At 48.2% G+C, this 18,820-nt stretch overlaps 1 long non-coding RNA gene across 1 annotated transcript; it reads right to left on the reverse strand.

Annotated features, from left to right (window-relative positions):
• Positions 1-392: 392 nt before the first annotated feature.
• On the reverse strand, positions 393-6,607 carry LOC138400978 (uncharacterized). Its single transcript, XR_011236402.1, has 3 exons — positions 6,551-6,607; positions 3,560-3,693; positions 393-879 (listed from the first exon to the last, which is right to left on the reverse strand). It is a non-coding gene; the product is annotated as an uncharacterized lncRNA (long non-coding RNA).
• Between the last annotated feature and the right edge of the window lie 12,213 nt (positions 6,608-18,820).

Here is an 18,820-nt window from a genome sequence, read left to right on the forward strand (position 1 = left end):
CAGGGTCAGGGAACTCCAGTTCGACTGGGTCTGGCTCTGACTGTTCTCAGAGAGTCTCCTTTGGTACTGGGACATTTGATGTGCTCAGGAGGCCCAGGCCACAGACAGAACCCTCCTCTGTGTCCAGGAGGTTGGCTGGAGCCAGGAGGGGACATGGCTGCTTGGACTCCCCACAAGCCACACTGGGGGCCTTGCAGACTCAGCCGTGAGGTGTGATGGAAGATGGGACGTGGATGTGCTCTGGCTGCAGCTATGTTCTCAGGGCCCCCCCCAAGCACTTCTCACCCCTCAAGCCAGGGGCCCCAACTGAAATTTTGGGGGAAGCCAGGGCCCACAGCTGAGTGAGAAAACTGAGGCACAGACTCTGATAGCACACACTGATTTTGTCAACCCATGTCAGTTTATTTTCCCTCACCCCAGAAAGTTCAAGGCAGAATTTAGCACAAGCTGAGGTCCAGGCTCTGAAAGAAATCCAGGTGTTTCCCTGTAGGAGCACGTCGTAAAACCACCACACACTCCGGGCCCCAGATGCCCACTCCTTCCTACCAGGGGAACCCGTTCATGTTCTTGGTGAGAAGACACCTCCCGGAGGTGGCCACCATGCAGCATCTGGTGTGACTCAGTGCCCCTTAGGCCGCTGTGTCGGCTGGGCCAGCTCTCTCCCATGCTCAAACTGCTATTGGCCACCTGAAGGAGCAAGGACAGCTCCCACTCCAGGTCTTCAATCCTCTGAGCCAGGTGGACTCTCCTCACCTCCAGCTCCAGGGCCTGGTGCCTCTTCAGGGTCCAGGTTCCCAGCTTCTCTCCATCTGGGCCACTTGTCTCCAATGGGTGAAGTTTATCTTCCTGCCACTCACAAGGGGAGATGCTGGGAGCCACCTGGGAATGACAGATGCACAACAGGGACAGGTGACCCCTGAACACTCTCAGCTCACTCTACCCTGAGCCCTCTCTGTGCTCTTGGCCCTGACTTTTGTCATTTAGACACTGTCTAGGCACCAACATCCACCCCAAACTTGGGAAGATGCCAATGAGCTCCCTCCAGGGACTGACCTCATGATTAATGAAGACACAGTGTTCAGAAGTTTATGTCACCACAGTAATGCACAATAGTGGCCAACTATATCATTATGCAATTGTCATGTTTAATAATTTGGAACGATTATTGAATAATTAAATCTCAGCATATTTTATAATCCCTCATCTAATCCTAATTTTCCCTTCCATTAAAACCAGGGATATTTGTATAGAATGTATTTTTAAGAATGATCACCTGTTACTTTATCCTCACCGAGTCATGCTCTTCTGAGCCCTCAGTGCAGCTGGGGACAGGGTCCCTGATCACGCATGTGCATGCTCACACACCTGGTCTGGAGAAGCCAGAGGGTTTACATTAGCTCCCCCTCCCCACTCCCAGAGGCGGACAGAGCGAGCAGACTGACAGGAAGGGCATCACAGCCCAGCCCCCATGGCCTACAGGCCTTCATCGTATGGCTCACTCTCCACTGCGCCCGTCACTGCAGAGCTTCTTCCCCTGCCCTGCTGTTTCCCTCCCACCTTGAGAGCATTCTGTTTCACTTGCCTAACAATTCCCACCTCAATCTCTGCTTCTAAGGAACATATCTAAGACATTTGAATCTCCATGGATAATTAACACCTGGCAAAAGTTCTCTAATGAACAAACTTACTGAATGAGGGAGGGAGGGAAGGAAGGAAGGAAGGAGTAAATGTTAGAAAGACTTGGAAGCAAGTTTCAAAGACCTGGCCAGCCCTTTACCAGGCTGAACTGATTACAAAAGGAACTTCAATCCTTGATAAACTAAAGACTAAACAGAGAGAGGAGAGAGAGGGATGTAAATTCTAGGACAGAGGCACAAGAGAATGGGTTTGCTCACAAAAATGCAGCAAGACTCTAACAGTCAGACCTAAGGAGCAATGCCTACTGCATGCCCAGCACTGTGAGTCACTTTCATATGTGCCAACAGACTAAGATGATATTAAGCCGTCAAACTGAAATAACTTCCTTTAATTCTCTCAGACAGACCTGACTGTCCCCAGAACTGGGGATGAGATGAGCTTGCAAGGATGAAAGATGAGGCTGGTTCGGATGAATTTTTGTGCACAATCATCTACTGATAAAAGGGCTGCCTTTGAAGACCTGACACCTTGTGACAGTACCCTTGGAGATCTTAAGGGTATGTTCCTCTGAAGCCAGGGCTGAACAAGATGTAAAAATGAGATTTCATACCATGGAATTTCTATCAGATACTGTTCTTTGCAGCAGTTCGAGAGTACAGCAGATGGCAGGGGAGAGCTTAACTAACTGGTGAAGATTCAGCTGCAAAAGGCAATTCCTAACATGATGATTCAGAAACTCCTTTCCCCCAATACTTACAATACTGGTGCAGGATTAGTGGATCTTTTTGAGAGAATGTGAAGGAGGCAGTGCATCAGAATAAGGCATCCTATGTTTGCCTGGGTCACGTGGAGGCAAACACTACTGAGTCCAATTGCTCCTTTGCATTTGCTATTCCCAAGGCAAAGGGCCGGAATGAGTCAGTGAGGTTTGGCTTTTGGGATTTTAGTTTTTATCCTTTATAGCATGTATATTACAGAAACAAATGTATCATCTTTTAGTGAGGCCTGTTTGTTTTCATTTAGCCTAAATTATTCATGCACAACAGGTTATCCATCAAGATGATTCTGCTGCAAGTAACAGAAAAGCTACTCAACTGGCTTCAACAATTGAGGGAATTTACTGGCTCCTGCAACTGAGGCTTGGTCAGAGCCCCGGCATAATTTTTCTGCAATTCTCTCAGTATTGCCTGCCTCTAAATGATGGCTTTGTTCTCAGGCTGGCCTCATAAAATGACTGCCAGCAGCACACGTGCTGGCTACTCGTTCACATCCAACAGTAGAGCAAAGGCCAAGGCCAGTTTTTAGAACCACCATATGGTCTCAAGCTTCACTCTGACTGGGCCACCCCGATCCAATTTATGTAACTAGGAAAGTGCCATTCCCTGATTGACTTAAATCTGCATCAATCACTATGACAAGGAAATGGGATTATTCCAAATGGTTTAGAGCAACCAGAGCCCTCCTCTGGATCTGAAGATGAGGTTTCCCCTTCTAAACACCATGGCTGTCACTCAAGGGAACTGAAAATGGATGGTAGAACAGTTTCAATCTTTGCTACAATTAAAAAATAATTTTTAGCTATTTAGTGCACTGTTCTTCATTGCCTCTTTTTCATTTTAAAGTTATCACTTATTTTACTACATTAGACTCTTTCCAAATAAAATATCATGCTTCAGCATCCACAGGCAAGCATAGCTGAGAGTGAGTTAATGCAAGTCAAGACATTAGCAAGAATTTCAGAATATCTAGATTAGCGGTCTTGTCTTCTCTCTCTCCAATTCCCGATTTTTCTCTCCCTCCATTTTCTCAATAAGCTTTCCTGTTTTCACTTTCCTTCCACTTACAATCCTGTTTTTCTTCTCTCAATATGCCTTTTAACATATGCAAACATAACAGGATGTATAATTAGACATTTCCCTACCTCTCACAAGTTTAGCTAAAGCCTCAAAGCTGTTGAAACACGTGACAATGTCCTCCCACAGAAGAACTACACATGCCCTCTCAGGAGTTATTCAGAGGAAGCCAAAATCATCCATTGCTCATCTCCCCAGCATCCTGTGAAAGAGAAAAATAGAGATTTGTTAGAAAGAAAGTTCTACAGAGGTGAATTTATATGTAGAGGTGAGACAGGGATGGTCTCACCCACCCAGAGCCAACTGAGGAAGACTTTCAAGTGACTCACTCAGAGAGTGCCGGTGCTTGTCAGAAGGGGGAGCTAGTATCTTATTCTCCAAATGGATACACATCAAGAGCCACAGTCTAGGAATTTGGAGGGTGAAACAGGGGAAGAAAGAAGAGAGTAAAAGAACAAATATTGCCCATCCTTCCCACCACTGAACCTCAAGCTTTAGGGTCAGGGTTGAGCTGGGCTGAGAGTGGAAAGCTTACAAGAAACTTTTAAGTTGTATGCAGGATGGAAGGTTTGCTTTAGACTGAACTGAGCTTTCTAATACCTGAAAACATTACTCTTCAATAATATCCCCCAAAGGCCCTGCCAAAGCTGTTTTCAAGAATTGAGAAAGTGGCCGGGCACGGTGGCTCACGCCTGTAATCCTAGCACTCTGGGAGGCTGAGGTGGGCGGATCGTTTGAGCTCAGGAGTTCGAGACCAGCCTGAGCAAGAGCGAGACCCCATCTCTACTAAAAATAGAAAGAAATTATATGGACAGCTAAAAATATATATAGAAAAAATTAGCCGGGCATGGTGGCGCATGCCTGTAGTCCCAGCTACTCGGGAGGCTGAGACGGGAGGATCGCTTGAGCTCAGGAGTTTGAGGTTGCTGTGAGCTAGGCTGACGCCACGGCACTCACTCTAGCCTGGGCAACAGAGTGAGACTCTGTCTCAAATAAAAAAAAAAAAAAAAAAAAGAATTGAGAAAGAAAAGTCCAAAAGAATACTATTTTAAGTTAGTTGTGGAAACATCCTTTAAAGTTTTATATTACCTTTTTAATGTGAAGAAAAAGGTAGTTTCCTAATTCTACCCTACTGAATTCAGTTATTTATTAAGCAGAAGGCGTGGCTGCCTGAGCCCACAGAGAGATGGAGCTGAGCTTCTCTGGCTTGTGCCTTGGACACCAGCAGGTGAGGAAGCCCGGCAGTGCCGGGCATGGAGCAGAATGTAAGTAAACAGCTCACTGCCCCTGGCAAATGGCAAATATTTAGCACATATAAAATATTTCAATTTCAGAATTCTGACAAGCAGAATTGTAATATACATAATATCCAAATTACTTCTGACTGGTAGAACTGTGTAGAATAAAGTAGAAGTTTTCCACTGAGTCTTTTGGCAAAACATGCAATTACCTTCCTCTAGGAAAAGAAATTAACTTGGGATCAATGAAATCAGCCTTAGGAGTGTAGAGAATGTATTTGAACAAAATTATTATTAGCCTAAAATGAATATGGATAAATACCTGATAGAAAATAATCACCAAGGCCAGGCACGATGGCTCATGCCTGTAATCCTAGCACTCTGGGAGGCTGAGGTGAGAGGATTGCTGGAGCTCAGGAGTTTGAGACCAGCTTGAGCAAGAGCCAGACCCTATCTGTACTAAAAATAGAAAAATTAACTGGGCATAGCGTCTGTAGTCCCAGCCACTCTGGAGGCTGCAGCAGGAGGATCGTTTGAGCTCAGGAGTTTGAGGCTGTGGTGAGCTATGATGAGGCAATTGCACTCTAGCCCAGGTGAAAGAGCGAAACTCTGTCTCAAACAAAACAAAACAAAAAAACCCCACATTACTCACTTGGTATAATTAATACTCAAAAAATCCCTATCAGTTTGAATCCATTATATTTGAAATCTCCAAACAACTTTCAAATATTGAAAAAAGACATATGTCAGAGCTCCTGCCTGATAACTTCGAAGTGGAGAGTTTATGGATAATTCATTCTAACATTTCGTAAACAGGTAGCATACAAGCATACGTTATGACAGTGGAAAACATAAAGGGAAAAAGCCAGCAAAAGCACTGCTTATTCACAATCAGCACAGTAGTGGGCTGGTAACAGTCTTCTAGGTAACTTTCAGGGAGGCTCCAAACTGGCGGGTGGCACTGGGTCAACGTGATTCCTTGCCCCTGGCCTTCACAACTACACACCACTTTCATGCGTTCCAAAGCTGATTACAAAAACCTGACTGCTTGGGCACATCAAGCACTTGGGCGTCCTTTTATATTTTTCTCCCACGGAACACGAAGCCTGACACCTGAAACTCGTCTAACCTTGTTTGGGGGCTTTGGAGTTTTTATTATTTTTAAAGCCCACTGGGCATAAATTCAGTTTTGTGTGTGGTGTGTATGCAAGACCAACCTATTTCCTTCATGCACGGGGAAGAACGCCTAACAATCAAGCAGTTCCCTCTCCCAAGTAACTTTTTTATCACTTAGTCCTGAAATTACCATAGGCAGCAAACATCAAACACTGGCCCGGCAACGCGCACAGACCACGCCCTGGCGCTGCCCCGGGCGGATCTGTCCACTCTGGTCCCGCCCAGACCAGCCCCGGCCCCGCTTCAGCATGGCTCCGCCCAGTGGCCGTGAACGCGCCACCTTCGCCGGCCCTGGCACAGCAAGGCGCGTCGTCGGGAGGACAGGACTCCCCCAGCTGCCCACCGCGTGTTTCCCGAAGCCTTCCCCGGCCCGCGCCCTACCGCCTCGCCGAGCCCCGACTAGCGGCCGCCCGCCGCCCCTACCCTGGTCGCACCCACGCCTGCCCCGGCGGCCACACTCCGGTCGCAGAGCAGCGCCCGCTCGCCCGTCCGAGGCCCCCACGACTCGGGTGTCCCCCGCTGACCCCACGACACCCCCAGAGGCCGCGTCTGGAGCCCTCCCGCGCCCCCGGAAGGGGGTTCCTGGGGGACTCAGCTCGCGGCGTCCTCTCTTCTCCGGACACGTTCTCCTCCAGCCGCGCTTACTTGGTCGGCTCCCGCCGAAGGGCCGCCCGCCCGCACCCCGGGCCGCAGTGGGACCAGGAGCTCGGCGGCGTCCGCAGTCGTCATGGCGCGGGGTGGGGGCTCCCTCCTGCCGGTCAGGCCAGCCCTTTAGTTTGACCTTTCCCTCCAGCGTGTCTGTGGGGAGGGGCTGAGCGCGCGCGCTAGCGGGCAAGGGACCGGGTTCGCTTCCAGATGCCGGGCGTCACTGCCATGGCAACGGCAGCCCGCACCCCCTGTTTCCCAATTCCTGTCCCCGCCCACCGTGCGCGTCCCGCGGCCTCTCGTGCTCACTCGCACGCACGGATGCACTCTCAGAGCGCGCCCGCCCAGAGCGCTGGGGCGTTGGGAGGTAATCTGGGCCTCCTCGCTCCCCTTCCCTCTAATCTCCGCCTCTCGCAGTTCGACCAATCCAGTGAGGAGGAGCCGCGGGCGGGGCAGGCTCGGCTCCCAGAGCGGCGTGAAAAATTTCCCGAGGCAGAGTGAAAACTGTTCCAGAGCGACGGAGCATGTCCTGTAGCAAAAGGGCGCGCTGGACGCTAGTTTAGGGAAGAAGAGGAGGTGGCGGCATTGGGGTAGTTGAGAGAAACGTTAGGGCAGGTACTCTGCTGTCAGATTGGGACCGCGTGGATTGGAATCGAGCTCCGCCGCCGTCTCGCTATGTAACCTTGGGCGTGCTCCTTAAACTCTGAACTGTACGTCCCAGGTAAAGTGGGATTGGTTAGTAAAATCGACCACTGTTCTTCCAAGGATCAAAAGAGAGAACGTGGGAAACGCCTCACCTGGCAAAAGGTAGAACCTAAATGCCTGGGTATTATTATGGAGCCCACATCCTCCGTATTTCACAGATGGAGGGGACAGGGGACTTAGTCAAAACTTAAGCGACTCGTTCAAGGTCAGGTAGTGGCAGAGAGCCAGGCTTCAAGTTCAGTAATCGTTGTCCTACATAGCCTGCCTTTGTGCGAGGGGCACGGGGAGGGGGCGGGCGGGGATCACAAATCCCTTGTGATCTGTGTGTCACTTCCTAGTCCTGCCTCCTTCCCATCCCGCGACGGTTTAAAACTCTGGACATAGGGTTGAACAGCTTTCGTGCAACTTTGAGAAATTCAGCTTCTGAATTTGCCTCTGAGCGACCAGCAGAATGGTGCTTTCCTCAATTCCCTTGGGGCCCCTAAGTTTCTTCTAAAGTTTTGGTTACAGTGTAAACACAGTAGCAAGGAACTCCAGGTCCTCCACAATCTCTAGCTAGCGGACGGAAGGTAACTCAGTTAACCAACATTTACCTGACATCCACCAAGCAGCAACGGCAAGGAGCCTATGACCTCAGGGCTGTGCGGGCGGGTATCTTGGGAGTCAGACATACCGGTGACCTCGTCGTTCCTTAGACTTCAGCTTCGAGCCCTTTCCTCTAACTTAGCTCTTAAATCATTTACTGCCTCTCAGTATTTCTTGACTGCTGTAGTACTATTTAACTTTAGATTTGCTGTTAATTTTTCAAAAAAGGATGTTTCCGTCTCCCAGTCTTATAGCCCCAAACCTATACCTGATCTTGGTGAAGGACATCACCGAGTTCCTCCAACAAGGCCTGAGGTTTCCCACTTCCCAGGAATTATTCACTTGACCCTTCCAAGTTCCAGCTTAAATGTAGTTGCTTCCAAAAAGGCTTGCTGATCTACTCAGTTGGCATAAATTAGTCCGTTTTCTAGAGCACTTGGTATATACCTTGCTTGGGACACTGTTCCTAGTGGATTTTGTGTTCTGCTATTTATGCACATATCACCTACAGAAAGCTTCTCTAACGTCCACGTATGGGCTCGCTGTTCCTAAATCTAATATTTCACTTATTGCCCGTTCCCTTAAGGCTTGAATTATTTGCCTTCTCCTTCAGACTATGAAACTCACAAATGGCAGGAACCATGTCTAGTTCCACTTTGCATTTCCAGCCTCTTCCTCAGCACCACAACACCACTCAACAACTAGCTACTGAATGGCTGGATGGGCTCCTTGCCTAGTTTATAAAGTTCTTAGGGGCAACCTTTACCATGTGTATATTTATATCTCAGAACCAAGGCTTTTCTAGGAAGTTAAGAGTTCCCAACAAATCTTGGACTACTCTAAAATGCATCAGGAATTAGTCACACTCATAGAATGAAGGCAGGCTTTGGCAGCTGCACAAGGTACTGAGCAGAGCAAGGAGTGGGAAACCCAGTGGGGAAAAGTAGGAAAATTATGCAAAGAGGAACCTTGAAAACAGTGTTTGCTTACTCTGAACTGGTAGCATTTGTCCCTTTGTCTAACTTGGCACAATAATCCAAGGGCTGGTGATATTCTTATATCTACTGTGGTCCTCTTGATATGCTGTTTAACTCTCTGCATGTGTCTAAATCCTCACCAAACCTAGTCCTCTTATTCCTTTTCATGCTAACGGTGCCACCAAATGCCCAGTAGCACAACCCTGAAGTCATTCTCCGTTTATCGGTATCTTCATGCTGTCAGTCTTCCTCTTCAGTGGCGGTGGAAGCCATGAACTGTTCTCCACCCTCCTGGTCACTGCCTTACTGTGAGCCCCCATATTGCTCATCTGGACTCTTGCTAAAGCCTCCCAGTTGCTCTTCCTGCCACATCTTAGGCCTGTCCAGCCTAACTTCCATCACACCCCAGCTCTAGAGGGACTGCAACTTATGCTCTAAGTTTTAGAAAATAAATGTTGAGCGTGTAAGATGTTTAAAATTTGGAATCTGAAGGACCCAGATAAGCTTTTTTGGAGGCTAAAAAATGAGAACATTTTTGAATTAGTGACATTGTTAGTTAACAGAGAGCTAAAGTGTCTCTTGGTACTTAAAAGGCAATCCTCAAAAAGTTGGGTTAAGAAAAAGCCATTGTGTGTGTGTGTGTAAGTCCCTCATTAGGAAGAGAGAAAGCATGTTTGATTCCATCTTGAGGAAATCTCTCCCTCCAGGATTACTGAGAGGCCCCTGGAGTGTGCGTGGGGTGCCCACTGGGGTTATAAGCACACCCTTGACCGGAGGGCACTCTCCCCTATCAGGGAAGGTCAACATCTTTGCCAGAGGTGAAGGAGAGCCAACTATGCAGTTCGCCAGACCAACTCCATCAGTCCTGGTGAGGACCAAGGTGAAACAGCAGCTCCACCCTCACAGCCTGTTAAGACTGGTGTGTTGACATTAGGCAGCTGTGTGCACACTATGTGCTGCACAAACCCGGGGAAAGCTTTTTGCATGGGAGTCTATGGGAATGACATCGTCGAGTCTGTACAGTGCTCAGCCTCCATAAACACATGTAGCAGCGCCGAGTGACACGTACAGGGCACGTCTATGTCTACTTTGGCAATTTAAGATATCCTGATTATACCTTTGATAATACAAATGAATAAATATTTATGGAATACCTACCAATTATCATCTCAAAAACTTAAATAATTTTAGTGTACAAAGTTATATTTAAAGGTTCATGCATATTTCCAAGTGCTTATTACATGATATCACCACCGTCCATTTGTTCTCAAAAATAACAACTGAGCATCTGCTATATATCAGGCATGATTCAAAAGCCTGGATACAACAAATGTATTGAGCACCGTAACGCTCACCCTCACCCTAACCCTAAACCCAGTTCTGACCCTAACCCTGCCCAAACCCTAAACCAACCCAACCCTACCTAACTCTAAACCCTAACACTTCCAGCCACCAGCCTTCCTCCCCATCCCCAGGAATCCCAGGGACTCCTCATAATTTCCTGGGCCTAGAAAACACGGCTCACGCTCTTTACCAAGTTACAGTCAGGGAAACCAAGGCTCAGAGAGGCTGTGGGTGTCCCAAGTGATCCTCACATATACTGCACTGTGCCATGCCTTTTTTTTTTTTTAATGGGGTGAAATCCATGTAGCATATGACTATTTCAAAGTGAACAATTTGGTGACATTTAGTGCATTCACAGTGTTGTGCAATCACCACCACTATCTGGTTCCAGAACATTTTCATCACCCCAGAAGAAACTTCCCGGACCCAGCAGGCAGTTACTCATTGTCCCTCCCTCAAGCTCCTCGTTTAACAGAAGGGGAAACCGAGGCCTGGAGAGAGACTTGCAGGCAGGCACAGCCCTGATGAGGAATTGGGCACCACTCTGCAGAGGTGGTGGGGTGGGAAGGCCCGTCAGCGCGGTAAGGAAGCCCCCCTCCTGCCTGCAGAGCCCACCCCCACGCCTCGCCCGCCAGGGGGCAGCCCAGAGCTTTCCAGAGCAGTTACTCCTGGGCGGGAAGGAGTTTGTTGGAACTGCTGACACACACCTATCCTTGACCCCAAACCACCCTCTCTGTGGGGTAGGCTTGGGAAGCGGGAGGAGGTGGCACAACCGGAAACGTGAAGACGTGATGACCCGCTCTGGCCCCAGCAGGAAGTGCCTGTCACAGTAACACTGAGGACACAGATCTCCCGCCCACCATGGCCTGGTCCTACAGCCCTTCACATGGGGTGGCAGCAGCAGGCCCAGGTCATTCTCACCCGACACCTGCCTCGGGGTACAGGGGTCTTTGGGCTCTGTGCCTTCTCTGTGCCCACCCAGTCCTGCCCACCCCCGCCCACCCTGCCTGGGCCCACCGAAGGTACTGGCCCCTGGGACACTGTTCCTCTCGGGCTGCAGAGCCTGAGGGACCCGTGCTGGGCGTCGGTGCTCAAGCCTCTGGGTTCAAACCCCAGCCCACCACTTCCAGGCTGGGATTTGGGATGAGAGCTTATTTCCCTGAGCACAAGTTTGGCCACCACTAAAATGAGGCCGCTCTTTCTAGGGTTGAAGACAGGTTTCTAGAGGCAGAGGGCCAGCCCCAAGGCCCGTCACCACCCGTTTCCTATTAATGACACTTACTACCACGGGAAAACTCCAACAACCACGGGCTATGGGGCACTCAACCAAAGGTCGACTCACTTAACTTCTCAGACCCTCCATCTCTTCCTCTGTAACCAAAGATGAGGTCCCAAGAGTGAAGAGAGGATGCGTGGAGATCCCGGACACAGAGTAGTGATGGAACCAGGCAGCCAGGCCCTTGTTTGTGGCAGGTGGAAGTGGGGCTCGGCTGGTGGGGGCCGAGGCCGATGGGGCTCCAGCCCTGCTCTGCCCCTCGGAGACCAGGCCCCAGGTAGCACCCCCGGAACTTCTCTCAGCAGAGGAGACGGGGCACAAGGTGAAGGGACTGCCAGTGAGCGTGTGCCCGGCCCTGTGCAGTGGAGGGGCTCAAGCTCAGAAGCAGCTGCCCCGGCTTTAGAGGGAGGCGGCTGTGCGTTCCCTGGGTGGAATCAGGCACCGGCCCGCACACGCTCACTGTGCCCCTACTGTGCAAGCCTATCAACTGCTGCGGACCAGGCGCAGGTGAGCCACGTGGGAACGTGGGGAGTGTTCCAAATGGCCCTCCCAGAGGGTCTCCTGGGGCTGGGGATGAAATCATCACCTTGTCTGGGGTCCTAGAGACTCTTCCCTGAAAAGAGAAGGAAAGCAACTTGCCCAGGGTCACACAGCCCCACTTCCTGCCTGTGAGGCCGAGGAGCTCCTCCCGGCACGGCAGCCTCCACTCTCCTGGGAGCCCACATCTTCCCCACACTGGTTCATGTAATGTTGACCTGAGTCCAGCTCACCCCCTGCTTTGGATGAGGAAGCTGAGGCTCAGAGAGGGCGGGTGACCATCCCAAGGGTGTTGCAGCTCAGCCTGACATGGAACCCTCTCCTGGGCAGAGTTCTCCAGAGACAAGGGAGGCCACTTCAGGGAGAGGGGTCAAGTAGGACAGCGGGGTCTCCCACATGGATGGAGAAGTGTGTCCTGGTGACCCTGTTGGGGGCATTGAGGTGCCCTCAGACACTGGTTGGTGCTGCAGTGATCTGGGCTGCATTTTCTAGGGAACTTGGTAGCTGCCAGCTCGAGCTTCCTTGTGCATCCAGTGGCTGGCCTGGAGGACAGGGCTGTTGGTCACAGGCTGTGCACCTGGCCAGGGGGAGTCTGTGTGAGTCGGGGCAGGAAACAAGTTGACTCCAGGCACCAAGAGCACCCAGCAGTGCCCTCAGCGTGCCTTCCGTGAGCCTCAGGCTTCTCGTCTGGAGAAGAGGCAACGAGATGGACCTTGACGGACGGTTAAGAAGATGGACAGCGGCGAGTGCGACAGACAACCAGCGCGTCTTCCAGGGCTTGTCAGGCCCTCCAGGGCTGCTGTGAACACACAGTGAAGACAGGGATGAAGGATGAGGTGCTTTCACCCAGGCGGAAGGCTGGGCAGGGAATTCTAAAATGACCCTGCCTCGTCCCTCCTCTTGAGTGTGGGTGGCTGGCTCTGGGATATGACAGGACTTCAGTCCCATAATTAGGTTACACTGGGTGGGAAGGTGCAGGGGTTTGCAAACATGATGAAGAGCTCTAATCCGTTGACTGAGTTATTGAAAGGAGATGACCCTGGACGGGCCACACACCCTCCACCCAGCTGTGCGACCCCAGGCCAGCCCAGGCTCCGGGAGACTCTTGCACAGGGCAGAGGTGAGCATCCTGCCAGGACAGGCCTGAGGCCTCCCTCTCTGCCCCAGCCCTTGTCCACCCACCACTGCGCTCACAAGGCCTCAGCGCCCGGCCAGAGCCCAACAGGATTTCACAACCTTGGCGGCTTTGGGCTGGGTTTGTAAGGCCTCCTGGGAAGAGGGAATTCCAGGGCCAGAATGTCTCCAGGAATCAGGGGCGTCCCTCCCAGAACAAACAGGGCAACTCCCCCTGTCTGTGAGGTCCTGGTGAGACCTCAGCGGGCACCCAGGGATGTGGGGAGGCTGGGGACTGGGGAGACAGGGCCAGCTCTCTAGAGAATTCTAAGGGAGGAAGACTGCTCTTGGAAGCCGGCGCCTCAGGCTCTAGGATGGCCCAGCCCTCGGGGGAGGGCAGCAGGTAGCAGACCCCTCCCTTGTCCCCCACTATCCTGAAGGTAGCCCCCGTGCATGTTCCTGCCTCCTGTGCAGGGAACACACTGACTGGTCACCTCTAGGCCAGCGGGCCAGCAGGGAGGACCCCACCCAGTGCAGGGCTTTGTGGGCACACCCGTTCCCGACAGGGGCTGGATCCTGGGCCAAGTGCGAGACTGTGACCTGAGCCTTGTTTCCAGCACATTCCTCAGTAGGCCCCACCTAGGCCGGGTGGCTGAGGAGGAGTGGCGTCACCTCCCCATGTCCACCCGGCTCTTCTGGGGACAGCCCTCCCTGTGTGGGAAGAGCCCTGGTGAGAAGGAGGCTCCGGGACCACTGTGCACTCAGCACTCCCCTGTGTGAGCTTCACCCCAACTCCAGCCCTCGCGGCGTGGACAGGTCAAGGGAAGCCCCAGAGCCACCTCAGCAGTCGCAGGAGGAGTGTTCCACGCTGGTGACAAATACTCCTGCAAACGAGCAGGAGCATAGACCCGCCTACACCTGACAGGGTGCTCTGCCCTACTCAGCAGTGCACGTGAGAGCATTCTGCTCAGGTTCAAGTGCAAGGCTGATCCTACCACCAGGTCTCGCTAACATCCTATTGGAGGTCCCAGACAAGGCAGCAAAACAAGGGAAAAGAAATGGATTCAAAGGATTGTTAAAGAAGAAACAAGTGGACATTATTCAAGGATGGTGGGACTGTTGCGGAGAAGATCCAAGGGAGTCTCAGACAGCTTTAGAGCTGATGGGTAGCCAGGTTTGGTGGGGAAGGAGTGAGCAAAAGTCAACTCTATTCCTGCAGACCCGCAACAGAGAGCCAGGAGATGCAAACCTTAAATCATACCATTTAGAATACCAAAAAAACAGATGAGATATCTAGGAATGAATCTAACCAAATATTTACTATGTTCAAGGGTAGGAAAATGCAATACGGTAAAGGTGTCAGTTTTCCTCAAATTAATTTGTAGTTTCATGGCAATTCCAATAAAATCCCAGAAGTGTTTATGTAAAACTTCACAAGCTGATTCTAAAATTTATATGGAGACGAAAAGTTCAGGAGTAGCTACAACACTTCTTACGAAGAGGAAGAAGTGGGGATGGAGCCCTGCCCTATTAGACTTGATTTTGTTTGACAAGTATTTTCTAGCTTCTAGTTCTAATTGATAGAGGTGCTTGTATTTTTCCAATTCAATATAATGAAAGTCTTCTCTAGAAGTTTTCCTGTTGGAGACTTCAGATTCAAGATCTTTCATTGTGAGTTCCATCTGACTTCTCTGTATTCTTCAGATGCTGCTTGTGCCTAAAACAAATTAAAAGGATACATTTTTAGCAGTGACAACCTGAACAATTCTTGCATATGTTTCCTTCACTTTTGAATCAGACAGCCATTTTATTTTAGTTTGTTTTATCTTAAATTTTCGAGACAATGTCTCCTTCTGTCACCCAGGTTGGAGTGCAGTGGCACAATCATAGTTCACTGCAGCCTCCAATTCCTGAGCTCAATCAATCCTCCTGCCTCTACCTCCTGAGTAGCTGGGACTGCAGGTGTGCACCATCATGCCTGGCACATTTTATTACTTTTTGTAGAGATGGGGTCTCATTATGATGCCCAGGCTGGTGTCAAACTCCTGGTCTCAAGTGATACTCCTACCTCGACCACCCTGGGAGGCATGAGCCACTACACCCAACCTCAGAGAGCAATTTTAAGTATGTGACAAAGAAGCTAAGCTTTAAAACATTTAACATCAATTATCAACTAAATTGATAATTTAATCTGGCTTATAAAGAATTGAATCATTCCTCAATTAGTACTTATGTGATCTGATAATCCAAAGAAAAATAGGAGTAATTTAAAATTTTAAAATTTGAACAATTTAACAGAAATACAATTCAAGAATATGGTATAATTTCTAAATCACAATTTTTTTCTTTTCCTAATAGTCTTCTTTTATGGTAACTGGCCCAAATAATCAAATGATTCTCTAAGGAGTATCAGCCTTCTCAGAGATCCGTTTAGTTATAATGACGACAGAAACTAAAAAAGCTAAAGGGAGCAACAGAGGCAACCTTCCTTCTAGAAATCTACAAATCCAATTGCTGTAATGGAAACAGAGGAAACACACACAATGTACACATCAAAAATATAATGTGCAGTGAAATAAAATAAGTGCATTTCACACTTAACTAACCTGTAAAAATAGATTGATGCATTTGAATTTTTCTACAATACCCTTTCTTGTGCGAATCTCTCACTTATAGTGTTCAACTTCACCACATTTTTTTTTTTTTTTTTTTTTGAGACAGAGTCTCATTCTGTTTCCTGGGCTAGAGTGAGTGCCGTGGTGTCAGCATAGCTCACAGCAACCTCAAACTCCTGTGCTCAAGCGATCCTCCTGCCTCAGCCTCCCAAGTAGCTGGGACTACAGGCATGCGCCACCATGACCGGCTAATTTTTTCTGTATATATTTTAGTTGGCCAGATAATTTCTTTCTATTTTTAGTAGAGATGGGGTCTCACTCTTGCTCAGGCTGGTCTCGAACTCCTGAGCTTGAGCGATCCACCCGCCTCGGCCTCCCAGAGTGCTAGGATTACAGGCGTGAGCCACCGTGCCCGGCCAACTTCACCACATTGAAAGCGCAAAAATCCTGTGGTGCTGGATGAAGGTTGGAGATATCAGTATAGAAAGAGATGAATATACAGATTATATAGAGATTATAAACATGGGTTCATACACACACATATTTTCCAGTTCTGACTGCTAAGAGGCAATGAAAATAAATCTTGGTTTCTATTTTTTTTATCTTTCATTTTATTAGGCTTTTTTTATTTCTTGGTTTCTAAATAACATTTTCAACTATAAGGAATCAGGTCTTTGGAGAAATGATTGATTCTAGGACCAGGCATATGAAAATATGAGATGATCCTGGAGCATCCTGTGGTGCCAAAAACAAATTTAAAAAGTGTCCAAGAACAAAAGGAGAGGGCACGTCAAAGAGGCATAGAGCTTACCTGAACGAGCTACCAATTGCCAAAGCTGGCACTATCTGAGCAACAAGAAGAAATAGTGTTATATTGGGGAGAATAACACAGAAGACCTTTTCTTCACATCATGCGGGGGCAAGGTATCACTGATGACATTAACCATGATCACTTGGTTAAGGTGGAGTCTGCCAGGTTTCTCCAATGTGAACTTACTATCTTTCCTTTTCCACACTGTATATGTTACAATTGCGTCACACTAACCACAGCAGTAGTCGCTGTAGGCAAGATCCAAAGTCAGATCAATATTACTGGGTGAAACCTGAAAACAAGAGATTTGTAAAACCTCAAAGTATATTTAACCACATATTTACTAACTGCTGTGGTTAGTGTGACGCAATTATAACATATACAGTGTGGAAAAGGAAAGATGGTAAGTTCACATTGGAGAAACCTGGCAGACTCCACCTTAACCAAGTGATCATGGTTAATGTCACCAGTGATACCTTGCCCCCCCATGATGTGAGGAAAAGGTCTTCTGTGTTATTCTCCCCACAAATCCATAGCCCCAAACTAGTCAGAGAAGCATAAACTAGGGGAATTCTATAAATATATAATCTGTATTCATAAAAAGTGTCAAGGTCAAGAAAAACAAGGGAAGACTGAGAAACCGTCAGGATTTGGGAAGACTAAGGAATCATAATGACTAAATACAACACAGTGTCTAGTACTGGATCCTGGAACAGACAAAAATAGGAAAGGAAAAATGGTAAAATTCTAATGAATTATACAGTATAGTTAATAGTATTATAGCAATGTTATTTATTTTTTTTTAGTTTTGTTAAATGAATTATAGTTAAATAATATGTAAACCTTAGCGGAAGTTAAGAAAAGGACATGTGGAAATTCTGTACAGTCTCTGGAATTCTTCCTTAAATCTAAAATTATTTCAAAATATATTTTTAAATAAAGCATGGAGGAGAATAAACTCTGCAAAGTATGGAGGAGAGCAGCAGGGTTCTTTGTTTTCATAGGGAGGTCAGAGAAGTTCTGACACCATTGTCATATTGTCTCTCCAGCAAACAGGAAGGCAAGGCTGGGCCATGTCTACAAAAGCCTGAGGACACAGTGAACAGCCGATAGAGGGGAACTGAGGCAAGACATTGGCATGTTCAAGGAAAAGTGCAACAGCAAAACCAACAAGGCAAAGAAGACAGGGATGAGGTCAGAGGTGCGCTGGGAGTGGCGGGAGGGATCTGTTAGCCCTGGGGAAGAATCTGGGCTTTGCTGTGTGACCTGGAAACATCTTACGTGTTTGAACTGAGGGGTGGCTTGCACTGTCTTGAAGGCAGGACCCTCTTCTGGTTTTTGAGAATAAAATGTAGATGGGCAAGGACTAAGGCAACAGAGGCCATCTGAGATAGAAAATGACAATAAAAACTGCAGCAAAAGATGATCCTATTTGGGTAAGAGCAGTGGTAGGGAGGGAGTGAGGCCTCACAGATACCAGATAAAAGTATAATTTAGGGCCCCAGCACTGGTGGATACATGTTATATGGGTTTAAGTGAAAGAGGGACAGTAGGGATGGCAGCAAGAACACTTTCCTAAGCTACTGGTATGATATGGTTGCCATTACCTGAAAAACTGAAAGATTGGAGAGGGAGCAGGTTGCAAAGCAGAAGAATGGGAGAATATTGAGTCCAGGTACAAAGGCTAAGTCACCCCACAGGCAACCGGACATCCCAGACTGTAGATCAGGAGTGTGGGTCCAGGCTGGATCTATAAACTCATGAGTCATCAGCACAGTGATGTTATTTAAAGTCATCAGACTATATAAACTTCCCTCTGAAATAAGTTTAGAAAAGAAAAACAAAGCAGAATGAAAACAAACTATCAAAAGAGTCTTCAAAGGAATGGTTCCTGAGGTAGGAGGGTAAATGAGAGAATGTGGTGTTCTAGAAGCCAAATGAAGACAGCTTTAGAACTAGATGAGAGTCGGGGTGAACAATGCCAATGATTACTCCAATACTTATTAGATGAAGACTAAGAATTAAATTTTTGATCTAGGAGGAGGCCAATGATGACTGACCATGGCAAAGTTGGTAGAAGGAGAAGATGGCTTGTATGAGTTCTATGTAGAATTGGAGGAGAAGAATTGAAAACTGTAAATATTGGTATAAATTGGAAAAGAGAAACAGAGTGGCTTGAGGAGACTATATGGTAAAAAAAAAAGAGGTATTATATGTTTATTTTCGAGAAGCAAAAATTAAAATATAATAGTGAGGAGAAATTCTCAGTGCATGAGGGGGCATTGGTCAATGTCTAGAGGTATATCC

This window comes from Eulemur rufifrons, chromosome 20, assembly GCF_041146395.1.
Source record: "Eulemur rufifrons isolate Redbay chromosome 20, OSU_ERuf_1, whole genome shotgun sequence".
Classification (NCBI taxonomy): Eukaryota; Metazoa; Chordata; class Mammalia; order Primates; family Lemuridae; genus Eulemur; species Eulemur rufifrons.